The sequence below is a fragment of the Apteryx rowi genome, unplaced genomic scaffold, assembly GCF_003343035.1.
Source record: "Apteryx rowi isolate R43461 unplaced genomic scaffold, aptRow1 scaffold_520, whole genome shotgun sequence".
Classification (NCBI taxonomy): domain Eukaryota; kingdom Metazoa; phylum Chordata; class Aves; order Apterygiformes; family Apterygidae; genus Apteryx; species Apteryx rowi.
This window is the reverse complement of record NW_020450784.1, coordinates 393,208-412,325: the sequence shown is the minus strand read 5'-3', so window position 1 is coordinate 412,325 and position 19,118 is coordinate 393,208. Positions and strand designations below refer to the sequence as shown.

The 19,118-nt window shown below is 36.9% G+C and overlaps 1 protein-coding gene across 2 annotated transcripts in view; it reads right to left on the bottom strand.

Annotated features, from left to right (window-relative positions):
* CHN2 (chimerin 2) overlaps nucleotides 1–19,118 on the bottom strand; it is a 168,346-nt gene that overhangs the window by 101,154 nt on the left and 48,074 nt on the right. The window lies entirely within an intron of this gene.

Below are 19,118 nucleotides of genomic sequence, written 5' to 3'. Positions count from 1 at the left end.
CAAAGGCCAAGCTTGAACTTTAAGAGTTAAATACAGAGCTCCAAACAAGCTGCCATACACTAGCTGGAAAGGGTGGGGAACCTTGTATTCCTTTGGCTTTAAACTGCCTTGTTGCCAAACACTTTGAAGAGTCATTTATAGTGGGTGTATCATTAACCTCCTAATACTGTTCAAGTTAATTAAGGTGTTTGGTGTTTACTAAACTTCTACTCAAGTTATGCTAATGAAATTCAATTATAGTTGCATAGCTCATGCTCCCTGTCTATTTATATACACACAACCACTTTAAATATATCCATGCAAAAGTTTGTTTACTAGGAATGTTAATCATTAGCTACCATCTGCCACTTTTAACTACATTGTTTTAAAGAAGGATAAAACCTAGCAATTATCACAGTTACTGCCTGTAACATTTTGCAAATATATTGATTGGGAAACCCATTCAATTTCAGTTTCAACTAAATCCACTTCATAACTCTGCCAAAATTTTAAAGTGCTCTCAGACTAACAGAGTTACACCATACTGTGGCAATCCAGGAGTAATTAGCTTGCAAGTTCATTATACAAACAGATTATTTTAAATTATCTGAAGCTATTCATGAGACCAGTGAAATTTATTCATGCAAGAGCAAACTAATTTTTTTTCCTCTCACATTATAATAGTAATATATTACTCAGTTTCTTCTATACATCTGTTGCTCCACATACAGTTCCTCATAGCACATTAATATTGTGTATTAAATTACTTTGTGATATTCTGTATTACTGCAACAGAATTTCTGAATTTGCTTATTAACTTAAATATGTTTTTCCAGTAAGATAAACACTAAGATAACACAAATCAGTTTATCTATACTTGTGACTTCAGAAAAGGAAATAATAATGGGAGAAACAATGAAAAACCAATGAGATTTCACTGTTGCTATAGTCTTCCAAATTAATTAGAAAGAGCAAAGTAAATTGAACAATGAAAGTTCATCTGTAAGTGGCCATAAACTGCTTCATTAGCTTTAGACGGACTGATGGTGTGGAAACAGTCTAGGTACAGAGCAATCATCTTGGAGATAGTCATAAAACAAAAACTCTTGATGATTACATTAGATTTGTCATGGTTAATCTGTCAACCCAGGAAAGAACGAACAGAACCATTCCTTTAAAGACAAAATAATTCTTAAGGGCAGCACACGCAGTGGAAAAATAGGGGTCACTGGATCCATCTTCTGTCTTACAAGGTACTGCAATATTCTGTGTGATCCTTTCAGCCGATACCATGCTCTTAAGTCACAGAAAAAACACTGTATAGGTGATATTATTAATACTGCTTATTGTCAAGCTACTGTGGATGACATCTGATGCCATACATTTGTAGGAAAACAAAGAATAACTGGTTTAAATTCAACCCAGAGACYGAGGTCATGTTTATGGATCAGGGAAACGTTTAATGGAGTTCAGACATGGACCTCATGCCCCCGTTGCAGAAGGCAGGCAGTGGCTCCTTTGTAGACATGGCCCATGTAAGAATGAAGGTGCCGTTCTACGTGGCTGCCAGTGTGGAAATTAGCTGCAGGGTAGCAATTACCATGACTGAATAACCAGAAAAATACACCAACTTTCCTCTTTGTATGCAAATAGGACTTACGACTTCCATCCAGGAGTTTAGACTAAACTTCAGCTGTTCACAAGTCAGAGATCAAATGAGATGAATCCTGCCTGAGCACACTGGATTACTACTATTTGTCCCTTCTTGAGAGTTCTGTTCTACTTCTTTTTTTAAATTATTTCTCTTTTATTGAAAGGTGGGTCAACTATGAAAGTTGTCCATCACTCTCCATCACTAAGCTTAATACAGCAGGATCATGGGAGTACAGAAATTGCCAATAGTAGTTTGGGTGGTCGGCCCAGTTATGTCACAACTTGTGTCTTCACTTCTGCCCATGGCAGTGATCTCAGCAAGGACCACAGACCTCCTGTCTGACATACTTAACAAAAGTGAATCAGTCAATATACAAATAAATCAGACTTGGCATCAGTGAGAAGTGCCCCATGTTGATCTCCCATTAAATTATCTTCTTAACATGAACTTTGATCATAAYGCTTATCACAACTGTGATAGGCAGTATGTGAAAAAAAGGCTCAGTGGCATATTCTTAGGTGATAAAACAGGATCTCTCCTGCTGCTGTTTTCTTGAAGGGTTCACACTTTCGACAGAGATTTGTTGTCTAAATTCAAGAAAGAACCAGCTAAAGACATGATTGAAAGCAGTTGCCACAGGAGAAATAGGGAGCACAAAATGAGTATCCATTCTCAACAAAATGTTACAGGGCCAGCTATGACACACCTTTTTGAGTTGAGAGAGACCCACTGGGAAAGAATTACRTCATGCCCAGAAGTTCACGCCTGGTTAGGTTGTTTCAAGTCTTACCTGTACTTTATCAGAAGAGACCAACAAAACCAGAAAACCTAACAAGCACTCCTTCCTCTCCCAAACTTGCAAGAGTAGAACTGGGAAAAAAATAAGAGACTAGCATGAAGAATATTAGAGACAATATTATCTATCAAGAGCTTTGAAACATAACAATTTAGAAGGTGAATATTTGTCAGAGCTAAAAATATAACTAGAAGTTGGTTAAACTTTAAGCAGAAAGACAAAATGAATGGTGAATGCTCACTCTTGGGGAATATTTCAGCTACCCAGAGGTTTCTCACTGCACACTAATACAGCCACAATGGATGGAAAAAGATACTGTAGAGAATTGGCAAACCAAAAGTGATACTACGGAACTGGAAAGAAAAGCAGATTAGTTCTTCACTTAATTTGCTTTACTCTTCACAGAGTAGAAAGAGGATGAAAAGCATCTGAGGAATGAAATTTTTTCACAAGGTTGATGGAGCAATGTAGTAGCTGAATAAAAGAAGAAAGACTACAGTAAAAAGACTACTGAGAAGTTGGCAAAGCTTTAAGCAATCAGATTAAAAGTAAAATTATGCAAGTTTTTTAAAAGAAATATGAAGATAGAAGACTGTTTCTGTAAGTGATGCTTGGTAAATGGGTAATACTTAGAGCCATTCTTAAACAACTTCTGGAAAAAAAATGAGGCTTATGTTAATGATTCAGGAAACAAATTTACTGATGAACTTCAAAGCCTCATTTTTCACCCTGCCTGGCTGTATACCAAAGATATACCAAAGGCCATCTTTTTGGATGTGATTGTGAAAGGCTTTGCAGTGGCCCATAATACTTTCTTAGGATGAACTGCTTTCTACTACTTCCTTGTACTTTGTGAAGATGATGGTTTAATGCCAACATTTGATTCTTGGTACTACTAGCACCAGGACTGGCCAAGCTAAGGCAGATCTAATATAATAACCATCAAGCTAAACCTCTGATTCCTTTGACTACTAAGACTGATAATGCACTGGCAAGAGGAAAACTCTCTTTTACAGGGAGGATCAGAAATTATGTCATACCATTAAGTATTTCCGATTTGTAAGTGGCATTTCTAATTAGAAGGGGAACAGTAACATACTACTGCACTGTAGCTATATGCCATGCCCAGTAAAAGATATTCTAAAAAGCATTAATGATTCCTACAGTAGTAAATATTTAAGCTGCACAGTAGCAAGACAGCTTGATCAATGAAAAGGTTACCGTAACTCACTGCTGGTTTCTTCATAGTCACTAGGAAAGAGGAGGAAAATAATTTTTTGCCTTTGGTCTCAGTACAGGATTATAAAAAACAATCTGCGCTTCACCCTGGAAGCACCGCCTCAGCCTGGACTTTCTGCCATCATTGTCTGAACTTCAGACTTCCTTTCCAGTAATGACTAATTTTAAATCCATGACTTGTATGTGCAGTGATGAAGAAGAATCAACCGGCAAGCCRCTGGCTTGTTAACAGTGTGCAGATAAATGATTCACCAGATGAACAAGTCTAGTAACTGATTTTTTCATCTTCTGTTGTTATTTTCAGGACCAAAACTAATAAGTATTAAGGGAAATATAAAAAGGTATTAAAATAATAAAAAAATTATACAGTTTTACTATATACAGCACTTGCATTTTTATAACTTTGTTTTCAAAACATTAGTGTATGCTATTAAATACATTTTTCTTATTTTTATATACGTAATTATATATATATAAGATATAACTGTTGAGTAAAGGCCTTGATATGAACAGTATTTGTATTCTTTAGGGACATGTATTTTTTTCTTTTATTTTTCTTCAAATAATCAGAATTATTTTATACAGTTGACTAGAATGGGGATGGAGATTAAAGTGAAAGAATAATAAGGGAACTTCTTTGATAAGGCCAGTTCTTTTTCAACACATAAATCATCACTGCATTATTTAATTTTCACTGTGTGCTTAACACTTACCAATTAATGAACTTCATTTTTTTCATCTTCTCTGAACCCCTAATGGCTAGAATAGAGGATGGCGAATGGTAACTTTCATTTGTTTTACCCTCCCTCTCTCACCGATTAATATATATGTGTACACAGCTATCTCACATTGCAGTAATTTTGCAAACTACTTTAAATAGGCAACTTTATTCTGTGCTTGCTTTTCATTTGGCATGCTCATTTAGGTGTTTTGCTTGCTTATATTATATACAGTAACTGTCCTTACAAGCATGCCTGACTATACTTTGAGAAAGAACATGCTTTTTTATTTAAGTTGTAAATAATCATACTGTCAAATGAGAACCTCACTGTGACTCCTAAAAACTCAGTGTGCTTTTGAAGATCAAAATTAATTCCCTCACAGTTAATCATTAGTGATGTAGCTGTTGAAATATCTCAGTGTGTCATAAACTCTGTTTAAGGTTTCATTCAGAAATGTGTATTACCTATAGAGAAGCCAGTAGATGCCAGCTTTACTGCTGAAATTTCTCTTCACCAGTACATGAACAACTCAAATACGGAAACTTACTTCAACTTTTATTTTAATGAGACACTTCAACTTTCAGCATAAGGCATAGAAACAGAAATTATTGAATTGCTTATTTGCARCATAGTTTTTAGTTGATAAATTAATTTAGATTTTGGGTGCTTCCCACAGTGCTGTTCTCTTCAAAAAAAAAAAAAAATCAGTGATAATGTATAATTTAAAATGTCAAAAAATGCTCACAAGAGGGGTGGAACTCTATCCTGCACAGTAATTAGGCTGAAATAGCAAGCTTTTAGTAAGTACAATATAAAAAGACAGCTATTTTGTATCTTTTGCATTAGCCTATCATGAACTTGTTATTAGAAACTACTACTGTAAATTTAGCTCTTTTTGTCCATTCTACTAATCAGAATCTTCCTATATTGTGCTCTCTCGCTTTTGCTTCAGATCTCAAAACTGTATCTCTTCACTGCTATACAGGTGGACAGTTCCATGAGTAATTTTGTTTTACGCATATGTCTGTTTTACTAAAGTGCAGATGAAAGATTGTGTAAATATGCAAATTTAATTAGAAGAGTTATCAAGTATCAAATGACAAAATATTATCGTGAAATAAGTGAATTGCTAGGTGAATTGCTCTCTAAAAGATCACAGCATATTTGAATTATTTGAACCCATAGCTAAACTTGTAAAACAAAAGATTAAAAAGAGCCATGTTCGCAATTAGTGAGTGCTGTTCAGATAGTTATGACCACCCAGTCACAGCAATATTTCATTTAATTAAAAAATCTGCCTTTCTATTCTGCAAAAATTGTAAAGAAAATTGTAATGATAATTGTTGAAAGATAGAATCCTACCTTCCTTTCTAAATTTTGAAATGGAGGGAAGGAATAAACACAATTCTGAATAGCCATAGGAAAAATGTAAAAGGGAAGGGTATTTGTACAATCCTACTTTTCGTCTTTCTTAGGGCCAATATGTAGGGCAGTACTGGTAAATGGTCTCCTCCAGACAGCAAATCACAGCACCCAACAGAGATCTAATTTTAGCTGATGTGTATATTCTGAATGCTTTAAATATTTTCCAGGAAATTTATATGATTTAAGAGTCCATAGTGGTATTCACGCTACCTAACTTTAGGCAGATAAGTCCTTTTTAACACTGAATCACCTTGAAACTCTTTGACTTCTGGTGGCATTTAAGAGTCTATGTGATTTAGGTGCTTTTGAATATTTTCACAGCAAGAATTAAGAATTTCCTAATCCAAGTCATTAGAGCTTTGTGGTAATAAACTAGAAGGAAGATGCTGGAAAAAAAAAATCACAAAATACCTCCTTCACACTTGATTGCTAGACATCTGTCTTAGTTAATGGCTGCCACTAAATTTAATCTGGTCACCAAAAATTAAGCCTCAGTGCTTGCTAGCATTATCTATTTTAAAAGTAAAGCCAGCATAATTAAAATGTAGCAGATTTATTTTCACATTTTCATATTTTTAATCTAGAAACCAGAGGTATCGAAAAATTAAAATGGCACAATTAGGGCTCTGAATGACTGAGAGATTGACATTTCACTGGTAGGCATAAATACATGACATAAGTTAAATCGCATTGCATTAGTAGACCTCATATCTTCTGCAGATATACTTTTGTTTCTAATGACCAGTTAGTTCCTGGCTAAAAATCAAGACCAGATAATCAGTTGGCACACATGAGAGCAGCTCCACTGAAGTAATTTTATCACTGTGCAGAATGTGGCAATGTTTTTCCAGTCATTTACTTATGGCAATTTAAAGAAAACAGCAAAAAGTTAACTCTCCAGCCAGTGAWCCCTGGACTCTACAGAGCAATCCATGCACTATATGAAAAGTCATGTGACTAAAATAATTGCAAAAATGCCCCAAAATGCTATTAAAAGGGTCACTGTAATCACGGTGAAGTATTTCAATTAGAACATTTCTGTTGAAATAGTGCCAGCACATTCCCTGGTCCAGAAATGCTCTCATAAATTGACACGATGCCCGTTTATCCGGCTTGTCAAAAGAGCCAGTACGCTTCCCGAAAATGTATTAACCTTTAGCAAAATTCAAATCATTGCTTTTGGTAACTCTGTTATTTTCGACATGTGTCAGTTCATCCTCTCTCCAACCAACAGCACCAATGTTTTCTTTTGACCCTTGAAGGGTGTAAGAGGTGGCCCTATTCCTGTAGCTGATTACGGAAGCTCTCCAACAGCTTTCCAGCTCATCTCAGGCTTTCCCACCTAGCCTCATATTCACATTTCTATGGACACAGAAATAGAAGTATTTTTAGAATATAGTATTTTTAAAGTATTTTTAAAGGCTGGCACTGCAGGTTCAGAATCAGTTGGAAACCTAGTAATTCCTATTGCTCAGCAAAGCCATGTGACTTAGAGAATTTGAGCTGGAATTCACAAAGATCAGAAAATGCACTGTACTCAGGCCTGGGGCTACTTGTGTATTAGGAACCATGATGAACTCTGCAGCCTAAACACAGTTTCGAGCCTTGGACACCAGAGATGAAAACTACTGTGCCATGCAGAGCATGCTTAATGACTTTAAGAAGAGTAAAAGGCTGGCAAATAATTAGACCCCTGGCTTCCTTTACAGATCCTGCAGTAGTTGCTGCAATATTTGCTTCTATATGCTAGAGCATGAAAACCAGGAAAAACAACCCCCACCTACAAACTATGCTAAACATTCCCACCACTTTTTGATAAAATTCTGAACAATCACGGCTCCCAAAATAACAAGCTATATTTTACCTGTGTGCTTTCTCTTTGTATGAAAAAAATGACAATTTTCTTTTAATTCTTTTGTAGGTGGATAGTTTTGTCTGAGTGTGTCAATTACATTCAAAGTCAGTTTAATTATTATTTTATGTGAACTTAGCTTCTAGATCCTCAGCTTACCATTTTTTTTAAATAGCTTTGATTAATCAGTGCCAGCTATTACTGAGGACCCACCTTCTCTTCAAATATGTTGTAAAAATGGACAAAGATTTCACAAGTCTTTTCTATCATGTTGCTACCCGCACATTTAACTGCTTCCCTAGTACCGCTATTCTTCCACTTACTAATTTTGATCTAAATAATAAAATGCTTATACTCTCCTTAAATTTAAGTTCCATAATAATATTTTTATATTGACAAGATTCTTATGTCATAAAAAGGTCTACCTAACCATACTTTCCTCCCTGCAATCTTAGTAATAAAGCAGTTACAACTAATATTACTTTAAAATTGTTAGAATACTATCATAGACCATTTGCTCTCAGAAGAACATAGTTTATGTATTGTTTCCTTATTCGGGAGGAATTCTAATTGCCCTGGAGAGGTCTGTAATTCTTCCAGGAGCTTTTTACTACTGCTTGGCACTTTTACCATTGACAACGGGTTCTTACAGTATCATATAGTTGCAAAATACCTTGTATGAAACGCTATAAAACTTAAAATACACCTGGATCTCCTGCAAGTTTTATCAAACTAACCAGCACGGCTGTGCAAAATATCCTGATGCTTGGGCATGGGTGACAGCTTGGCTTCACAGYACTTCTTTGACTACTTTGTCTCTAGAAACCTTGCAGTTAACGGGATGTCATTTGAGGCAAATCCCATGTTTCTGTAACGTTGTGACCGTCAAATCAAAACACATCCAAAATAGCCCTCAGAGGACAGACTGGTAGCCTCAGAGGTGCTGGTGCCTCCAGCAGCATTGAGCAGGAGGACACAATTCAGCCACCCTTGATGCGTAAAGGAAAACACAACTGCAGTCTCACTAATATTCTAATTTCCTGATTTGCGATTTTTAAAGATGCATATAGCACACATGATTTCTGCATTTATGTATTTCAGAACACATGGAGCTTCTTTATATGTGAAAACTAAATCTAAATGAAGTGAAAACAAAATCATTCCCAGAGTAAAAATGAATCTTTTTTTAATGTATAATCAGAGATCGGCTGCCCTTTTTTGTTGTTGTTGTTAACAAAGGAAGTAGAAACCACAATATTTCTCAATAACTTTTTTGGAATTGTTCTTCACCTTTGTAGAATTCACAAGGAAAATTTGTTTCTTAAAAGATTATTCCCCACATATTTTGCAGATACACTCAGAAGACTGTCAAGCCAGTACTTAAAAGTTCATCTAGCAGATCTTTGATCATAAACTTAGTTTAATTCACAGTACAAAAAAAAAAATCCTCCCCTTCTGAGTTATTTTTAAAGATATGCACAGGTGCCACAATTTTGAACAAACCCTCTGACTCATCCCACTAAAACACTTTGTTTAAAGTCAATTAATTATGAATAAGGCTATGGCTTTGGCACAATAATATTTAACATATTTCATGGTAGAAGTACAGGAAAAAGAAGCAATATTCATCAAAAGATTAGCAAATATGTTTGCTATAGGGTAATGGCAGTTAAGTAATAACCAACCAATATTCAATGCAATATCAATAATCAGGTACACTTGCTACTGTGATTTATTTCTTCAGAATGATAAAGTTTAGAAATAAAATACTCTCTTGCTTGCTTTCTGTGTTGGCCAATATCTGTAGCTGATTTGTATGAGCCAGCACAGCCTCTTCTTTGAACAGCAAATGAGTCATAATTCCTTTAAATGGACATGATCATAGCCGTGACATAATCACAGCCTTAAACATGAAACCAGACTGAATGCACTGCCAAACTCCCAAAGCCATTTTGTCCACGTGTCTGCATTCCTAGAGCACGTATAAAGATACCAGACTGCTGACAGATCAACAGCTAGGGATACAAAAAAGATGTTTTACCTCAGTTGTTTCCTAGTAATGTAACTAAGAAAAGTTTTGTTCCTCTGATAAAACGCTAGTTTTCATCTAACAAAACATAGTTCATATTCAATTTTTTTTTATTTACAAAGAAAAAACGTGTGTATTCATGCTCAAAGACTCAAAATTGCCAGCATAGCTAGATTAATGTTATTTTGGAGCATGGAGAAGGGAAAACAACACAAACTCAAGTCAATCCTCCAGAAAGAATCAATAAATCTCCAAAAGAATACAATGCATTTTTTCAGCTAAAGGAAATAGTTTGTGCTGAGCAAGAACCGCAAGTCTTAGCAGTAACCGCCATTCTGCATGTCTCCTCCCATCTCAGGAGACAGGAAAGCTAGGTAAAACGATGAGCTAGGATGGATATTAAATCTTGCAAAAGACTGATGCATGAGAAGGGTTTTTTAGATTTTCATACCTTTCCTATGAGTTTGTTATAACACTCAGCAGAGCCTGTCACAGCCTGTCAGATTATTCTCATAGCTAAACCTTGCAAAATACAGATCTTCTCGAGGATCCAGAGGCTGAAGTTGCTGGTTGTCTGTGGRTTTATTTTGCAAAATCAAAGGTTTGTAACTAATGACTGAGACAGTGCGTTCTCCTTCAAACCACTCCAAATGAAAGCTAAGTTTTTGCCAATTTTTTGCTTTGTTTCATCAACATTATTTGATGCTCACAGCAAGACAGCAAGCAACTATGACAGTTTCGTGCACCATGAACTGTAAAAATATTGTGCAATTATAAAACATATATTTACTTTAAACTTTTACTTCTCCTTGTGCTTGTTATTTTCAAGGATAGTTTAAAGATAAACCAGGCTGAGAGAGTAAATATGCCTGCTGATGACAGCAGAAAATAGACCTGAATATTAAAAAGAATCACATCTCAAAAGGCAAGTACAGTGAGATATAAAACCAATTTGTAAAATAAAAGCTAGCCAGACCACTTACTATTGTTGCCTGATAGCATTCAATATAGCTTGAAATTCATTAATATGCTAGGTAATGTAAGTACAGTGCATGTATACAAAATTAATTCTATAATTTCTACATTAGAAAAATCTACTGAAAGAGGAGAATAATTATAAGGCAGTCTTACCCATCTGTGGAAAAGGCACAGCAAAACCAATCTAAACCTCAGAAGAATAATTATCCCAAGAGACTCGCACCTCCTGGGAATGCCCGTTATTGTGTTAGGAGAGCATAAAACTGACAGCTATTCAGAAAGACCTCTAGAGCAATTGCAGCTTAGCTCTACTGCTTATCTTACTGTTCAGAATATCTACCAGCTTCCAACTAACTTACCAATATTATAGGTCATTTTTACAAGTTAGCTGTAAATGCTTCTTTTATAGCATATAATTTTAGTAACAGACTGAATGTCTGAAAAATGCTTATGCGTCTCAAATAAAAGGCTATTCAAATTCAAATGGTTTTATAGAGTAATAATATTTAATTTTGATCTGCCTAGTAACTGCGGATTGCTTAGTCAGATTAGGTGGAACTCCAAATGAGACAGTACCCAAGTATTTTATTATCATTAAATATTCTCATTGTGGTAGCATTTGGAACTCAAAATCAAGTTTGGTGTTGTGTCCAACTGCTAACATGTATGGTTTAAAAATAAAACAYAACACTCGCTGACCTAAAAGTGTTTGTGATTACAGGGTACAGCGAGCATCCAACAGATAAAAACGAAAGGGATAGGAAAGCAAAAGGGTAACAGGAGGGCTATCCATGTCAGAGTAGTAGGTATCAGTCACAGTGCATCCTCCCCAGCCTAGCTTCATCTGAATTTAGCACAGAAGATGATGGTCTTAAAAAACAAAAATTTAAGACCCATGGAGCATCACGTAAACACACTAAGGACAACCTCACCTGATTTATTATTATATTAGGAAGCATCATTTATAAATGTTAAGAAAAATGGTGGAGATTTAGTTCCTTCTGAGAGCATGAGAAAAAATAACCTCAGTACATTTATGATATATTTTTATTGAAGTGACCTACCACATAAGTAACAAAATATCCTGGATCAAGGTTTTTTAATAACTCATTTCTACTGAACAGTAAATTATTCAAAAGGAAATTGCAGCTCATGTGGAGAATATCCTTCCCTGCTTAATGTGCATGAGACTTTACTGTATTCTCAAAGACATGCCTATACCCTACTGCTTAACAGCCTGATTTCCGTATATTGTTTTATCTAATGCCAGTCAATTTACTTACACTGCTGCTGTGCAAAATCTAGTTCAGGGTCCCCAACTGGTAAACATTTTCAACAGAGCAATACTTCTTTCTTTTATGCATGCTGTAAAATAATTTATTGTCTAGTAAAACTACATTTCCTCCCAGTTTCTCACTCATTTTGGTCCAAAAAACAGTCCCCACTGGAGTGAGCAGGCCAGATTTGAAAGCAGTCATGTATATCTGATGAGGCAACCCAAGGCACACTATTGTTGCCATCAGCCAGTGAAATTCAGGAGAACGCTGAGTTTTGTCACAGACAATTTATGGTGACATAACAGTTGGCTAAAAGGAGATTTGAAATGTGAGCTTCCATCTAAAGACTCAGTGTTCATGTGCAAAAGCACTGATGAAATATCAAAGTGAGGTGGTGCTTCAAGATCATTAGTTGCAAATCACACCACCTCAAGAAACGTATTACAGGCGCCTGTAATAGAGTAAGAAAGATTTATATGAATGCTAATCTCAAAACGCTCACTTGAAAATGCTCCAATGGTTTTATAACAATGGAAAAGATGATTGATTAAGTGCCAAAGTGGTTTGTTTGATGCCAACTCTGAAGAAAGCCTTTGCAGCTTTTATCATTTCTCTTAAAACAGACAGACTCAACTTTAAGCAGGAGTCCTTCAAAACACAGGTGTCCTTCTGCACCAGTTTTGACTGTGATTTCAGAGCTGTGCTCTGACTACTGCTGCAGCTGTACAGAAGTATTAGCCTAGTAGGCATACTACTTTTTACACATCCTAGACCAGTGCACTACATCCCTGCACCACTAGTTCTGCATATAAATCACTGTCTTTACTGTTTTCTGTCCAACAGCTTACAAATACTCACATGGTTTATTTAAAAGATGCTGCAAAATATGTACAAGCTTTACATTTATCAGAAAATGAATGTAAGTAGGAATAAAATAGCATAACCAGTCCTAAAGGGACATCTCCTAGGAGGTAGAAGATGAATGCAACCTATAGCCAAGTGAGATCCCAATGATATTAGAACTTGATAAAAATTTCAGTTACAAAGTGCCAAACTTTGGCTGATAAAATTATCTTTGCTCCTTTGATTTCAGTAGGATGGGCATGATTTATTACAGTCAAAGAGCTGTCCAGAACCATATATAAGCATCCCAAGCTCAGAAGCAGTTAGTCCCAATGGTCATGGTGTTAATACAGCAGATGGTTCTCACGTTCCTCTCAGTAATCTTAGTATCAATAACTGGAATGTACTCTATTTCACATTGAAGTAACAACAGCTCACATTTAACAATTTTAATAATTTTATTCATGCACTATATAATAGCAACCAGAGCCTGCCACTCGCTGATCTGTCCCTGTCAGTCCAGAACTCTTGCCTTCCCAAAGGCATTTGATTTTTGTATCCATGCCCAGATCTGTAGAAGTATTCACCTAAGTCGGAATTACATGAACCACTGAAGTGGTAAAGATTAAAATGACATACAGAACTACAGAAGTATATTCCTGAGCTTCTCAAACCATCCATTGGACGAATGCAGATTCTGCTGATCACTGAAATATCTAGCCTGATAAGAAATGAAAACCTACTCAACCTCTTAAAAATGCCAAGCTAAAAAACTCCCAAAATCTCAGGCTAGAAGCAGTATCACTCATTTTAAAATTCAAATTCTGCTTAAGACCAATTCTGTCATCACTAAATATTGTGAAGATAATCTCCTTTCAGAAATGAAATCTAGATAGATGAAGATATAAAAACACAGTAAAACACAGTAGCCCTGACTGAAGACCACTACTAGAGAATCAGATTTTAAAATGGATCAGTGGATATATTTAAGCTGAAAAGGTTCATCAGGATCCTTCTTAATACGCTCATATACATTTACCTGCACACACAGATGTGCCTATCTACTTTATCTACCTTATACACTCATTAAAATGCAGTCTTTATTTTTGAAAGCATGGCCTGTCCATGTTATCTCACACATTCATCACTACTGCTTTGATGATTTGATCTTTTAGTGGATTTTTTACAAAAGCATACACAGAATRATCAATACCTTTTCTTCCTTCTTTCTTCCTTCCTGACTTCCAAAATAAATTGCAGGTTTTTATCAATTTTTTATTCATAGTTTCACACGGCCAGCTAGACAACAGAACAGCAATGACACAACCCAGAAACATATCAGGAAAGAATACCCTGATATTTAGGAGTGACAAAGGATGGCTGTGCAATTAAAGGATAATACTGAGACTTCAGACATTGAGTTTAATTTCTAACTCTTCCACATGCTCCCTGTGTTACCTTGAGGCAGAAACATAATCTTTTTAATCTTTTCTATCTAACTCTTCATCTCTATAACAGAGAGAAAAGCAGCACAACCTTTCTCCCAGCCTCTCAGAGGCAGAAAGCTTTTCTTGGGGATTGAACTACCTTACACCGAGCCTATGTGCAGCGACAGAATCCCAGTTTTGGATCCGGCCTTTAGACAATACAGTAAAATGAACAAATACTACGGCTGCTATGAATAATAGAGCACATTTCAAAAACAAGCCACTTTGTACACTGGAACAAAGTAGGGGTAGAGTAGAAAGAGAAGGGAGAGAGAAGTAAACAAATCCAATGTTCAGTGCAAAGTTCAGTGGAGTAAATATTTCTCATCTGATGAAAGTAACACTGTAGGGCTGCAGTGCCCAAGCTGGGGCACAGAAATCAGTTTAGTTGTTGAGAGCATCCTTCAAGAGTGATAGGAGGAAGGAAACTGCTATTGCATTATGTGTTGAAATGTGTCTCAGGAGCTTTCTTTGAACATTTGCAGACTGAGAGCTCTGTAGCAGGCAGGGGCACCGGGAGCATGGAGGCATGCTTCCAGCTGACGTCTTGCAGCCTCTCAGGTGGGACTTTCCCCACTGATCTTAGCCATCAGCCTCTCCTATTCCATGGCAATGGAAGTAAGAAGTTGTAGGGATGTGGAAGCAGAGGGAAATCAAGAAAGAGCTTGGGTGGTTGTGCTTGAACCTGGCTGCACATCCAAAAAATGACAGCTCCATACCCATGGCTCAAAGCACCAAAGGAGGGATAGCAGGAGAGAAAGGAAGAAAATAGCCCACCTTGACTGCCTGCCCTAGCTGTGGTCCATGTCAGAGCAGCCTCTCCTCTGTGCGARCTGGCAGTGCAACAGCAGGACTATACACAAGAATTTGCTGGATCACATCTATGCCTACCAGTTACCCTCTAACTGAAGACTTTAATGTGGTTGCTGATCTCTTGCACTACTTGTTCTGGACAAAAAGAGCAGGTCAGGTTAGACAAAGCTGCTACTCAATGTTTATTTTGGCTGCTGTTTATTTATTTATTTATTTTTAGTGGTGTGATTGGGCTTCAGTGGGCACCACAGCATTTCAACTCATCCTGTACGTGCTTCTGTAGGTTGGATTATTTCCATTTCACCACCTGCTTCTGAGGACCTTAAAATTCTGACCGCTGAGGTGAATATTTTCAGCCGGCATCTTCACTACATGAAATGGTTGTTATCACTCTGAGCACTCTTTTCATTAGCCAAACATTTCTCTACACTCTTTTAAGCCGAAACCACCACTTCTACTTAATGGAATAGCAATTAACTTGAAATACTTGGCTTTTTACTGCAATGCATCACTCTTTCAAAGTCTGATATGCTAATAAAAATTGTATGCTAACATAATGTATAAAATATCATCTCTGATTTCAAACTAAATCAAGATTTATTGGCTCCAACAGTGCAACACTGATCTAGCCAATGAATATTAATGTATTAACATAGGTAGCAGAGTCTTATGCCATCAGGAAACTAAATCAGAGTGGAACAGAACATACGACATTATACTGGAGAAAGCCTCGGTATTCTATTTCAATGGGATTTTAGTTTTACTTAAATCTGAATGTAGTTCTAGACTGAAAAGTAAACTCGAATTTTTTTTCTGTCTGGCAGCTCTCCACCTTCATAACAAATTTGCTTCAGCCCCCAGTAAAGAGATTAATTGGAAATGCCACAGAAAAAAATCCCAAGGTCTTTTATTTCTTCTAATGCATCATTACCAATTACAGGATGCTAGCAGGACAAACTATGCCCTTGGTTATATCTCTACAACCCACTTCTCTCCTGCTTATGCTCCTAATACTTATCCAGCTCCTCTGAAAAATGCAAATCTATACACTTATGTCTGTAGGGATAATGGTACAACATCACTGCAGTAAAAATACCCATTTACCTCAATGATGCTTAAACTCCAAAGCCTTGCACTGGTAGGGATAAACATAAATTAACTGTAATGTTTAAATGTTAAACTGCTATTGAGAAACCTCCACCCAAAATCTAGCCAGCAAACAGTATTGCTAGGCTCCATACAGTGCTACACCCATCCATTTCATTTGAAGAAGGAAGTTGACGCAATGCACGATGACATGAGAAAGTGATGATTGATTTAGCTCCTCATGAATAACTGAGTACTGCCTAAATCCATGAAAGAACACATAGGTATAGGAAGTAACCGAAGTATTGAGATGAAAGTTCCCTGTCAACAAAAAAAATCCAAGCATGAGGGAACAGACAAAATAATTCAGGGAAAAAAAAAGTCAGTATGAAACCAAATCTCAACTTGTTGCACAGTTCAGGTATCACTTCACAGTTTCAAGTGGTTCTGTTTTTTTTTTTTCCAAGTTGGAAAAGGCCATTCCTACTTTACCCTTTTTTTAAAAGTTATTGTTATATATTCAGTTCTAGCTCCATTCATTATGCATTCACAGATTTGGTATTTCATCCTGCAAACAACCTGTTATTGAAAATCTTTTGGAAATGCCTTTTGTGACCTTTGGGATGTTTTCTTAAAAGATGCATAATTCTGAAATACAATTGTGCAGTAGACCTTACACACTGATGTCACACTGGGTAAACTGAATTAAGGTCAAGGTCAACTGTTCTTTCGTTATATTCTGGCAGTGGAAACTAACCCAGGAATAAGTCATAGCAGCTTGAATAAGAAATACAGTTAATAAAATAGTAGATATTTGTGTTGTCACTAATGCATTATGAAACTAAGAGATATGTCAAAAGTTTGATTTGAAAAAGCTTTTATATTTATATTTATTGATTCTACTGACAAATCCTAGTTACTAACAAAATGTACTGGAACCACATACACTTGAATTAAATATATATAAGTGAAAGTTAAAAGTATCACCTGCAAAAAGTCATAAGAACATAAAAGTGGAGAGCAGGGGAAGACCAAATGTCTCTCTAATCCCAGCATGCGATTTCCAACAGTGGCCAGTAGCATTTGCTCAGGCAGAGAGTTTAAGAGCAGGGCAACTGACCTGAAGAAGGTTCCTCCCCACATTACAGCACAAAAGCTGCATCTTAACCTGCTTACTATAGGCTGCTTAGGACACAAACAATCCCACAGCATAAATCAGTATCCACACTGAATAATCAAATGAAAAGCACATGTGTGCATTACTTTTTCTTAACTAAAAAATATCATATGTAACCAGCTGCCATTATTTGGTCTCTGAAGTAAAATATAAACAAACTGCAGACAGGTTCACTTCCTATAGTTCCATATTACGCCACTGTAACTCCTCTGAAATGAAGAACAAGTTGGCCAACTATTATGGTGAACCAAGGCAATTCTGAACAACACAGCCATTTACACTAGCATCCTACTGTAATGTATATTTGTAATAGAGCACCTAGTGAGATAAATTAGTCTTACTGTAAATAGCTATCAGGGATACGGAAAGTAATAGTTTCTCATGACCTGCTGCATGTGTACAAAAGCAGGTGACTGAAGTGATGTAAATATTAGGATTGTATCTTCATCTGGCACTCCTCTGCCCTGGAGGGAGGGAGAGAGAAACACCTTCYGTGCACTTCACACTTCTGCATCCTTTAATGAACACCTAACCTGCAGATACATATCCTCTGCAATCAGCACTTTCCTTGGTTAAAAAGGCCACAGAGAAGAAGTATAAAAGCATTGCTCAGTCACTACGGATTAACATCAGGAAGGTCAAAGCCCAGCTACAGCTAAATTAGCCAGATATGTGAAGGGTAACAAGAATGGATTCTATTGGTATGCTAGTGGCAGAAGGAAACTCAGGGAAAATGTGGGTCCACTGATGAACAGGGCAGGCAATATACAGACAGGCAGGCAATATACAGACAGGCAATATAGAAAAGGCTGCTTCTACACCTTTGCATATACTGCTACAGTTTGGGAAGGAGATGGGCAGTTGACAGTGGGGATGCAACAGGTTAGGGATTTGTTAGAAAAGCTGAATACACTTATTCAAAGACCTGGGGCTGGATGGGATACATCCAAGGATGCTGAAAGAGTCGGCTGATGTGACTGTGCAGCCATGATCTATGAAAAACTGCAAGTGAYCAGGGTCGGTCCCCAATAACCAAAAGAACACTGATATTGCACCAAGTTTAAGAAAGGCAAGAAGGAGGATGAAGAGAAGAATYGGCCAGTCAGTGTCACCTTGATCCCTGAGAAGATCATGGAACATGTTCCTTGGAATCCACTCCCTGACACACAGGGGACAAGAAGGCCATAGGGAACAGGCGACACAGATTCATCAGAGGCAGATCACACCTGATTGAGCTGACTGCTTTCTACGGTAACATGACCCACTATGTGGATGAGGAGAGAGAGATGGATGTAATATACCTTGACTTATTAAGACTTTTGAGGCTGTGTCCCACCACATACTCATTTGAAAGCTGAAGAAGTATAGGCTAGAAAAGCAGGTGGGCTGAAAATTGGCTGGACTGCCAGTCCTGAAAGTAATAATCAATGGCTCRACAACTGAGCAGGGTACCCCAACATCAGTAGTGGGCTGATATTGTTCAATATCTTTATCAACTGCCTGAGTGATATGACAGACCCCTCAGCAAATTTGTGGACAATCCTAAATGACYTTTCAGCATCTTAATCTCTCCTGGAAATTCAGTTCAGAGGGGCCTTGGTAAACTTGAGGATTGAGCCAACAGAAGCCTAATCAAGTTCAACACGAAATTCTGCACCTGGGACAAAATAACTCTGTGCATCACTACACACTGGGAACTGACAGACCTTGCTTAAAGGACTGTATGAGCCAAGAATACGCTTTCCTCACAAATAATACAAA